General features: G+C 33.8%; 1 pseudogene; it reads right to left on the bottom strand.

Annotated features, from left to right (window-relative positions):
• Positions 1 to 458, bottom strand: part of LOC119591096 — a 65,136-nt pseudogene that overhangs the window by 26,741 nt on the left and 37,937 nt on the right.

Raw genomic sequence — 458 nt, 5'->3', positions numbered from 1 at the left:
AGGAAGTCTGACATATAAATTTGTCATTCCATTCCCATGAGAGTCTATTGTGTGTTAGTTTAGATGATTATGTAAAAAGCATACAACCATTTGCACGTTCGCATAGGCAGACTCTTTGAAACTGACTTACCTACAACATGCTAAGGGACATAACATTGAGTCAGTAATGTACTGAACTTGTATTGTGGTCTTAGCAAGTTGACAAACAATACCTGTGCCCTAAAGAATATTCAAAACATCACTACATCTGACTATAACTATGAAATACAAATTCTTTTATGAAAAGTACAACACAGACGCTGAACATCAATACATTCTAATCTGAACACACGAAACATGAACATTTTTTTACGTCTTTCGTGCAGAAAATACATGTTTGGTTGAGCAGATAAGAAATTACATATGATTTCTATATAATGTATAGAAAGTAAGAATGAACCCCTCAAGCCTCCAAAAAG

The sequence above is a fragment of the Penaeus monodon genome, chromosome 28 (assembly GCF_015228065.2).
Source record: "Penaeus monodon isolate SGIC_2016 chromosome 28, NSTDA_Pmon_1, whole genome shotgun sequence".
Taxonomy (NCBI): domain Eukaryota; kingdom Metazoa; phylum Arthropoda; class Malacostraca; order Decapoda; family Penaeidae; genus Penaeus; species Penaeus monodon.
This window is presented reverse-complemented; position numbering and strand designations above follow the sequence as displayed.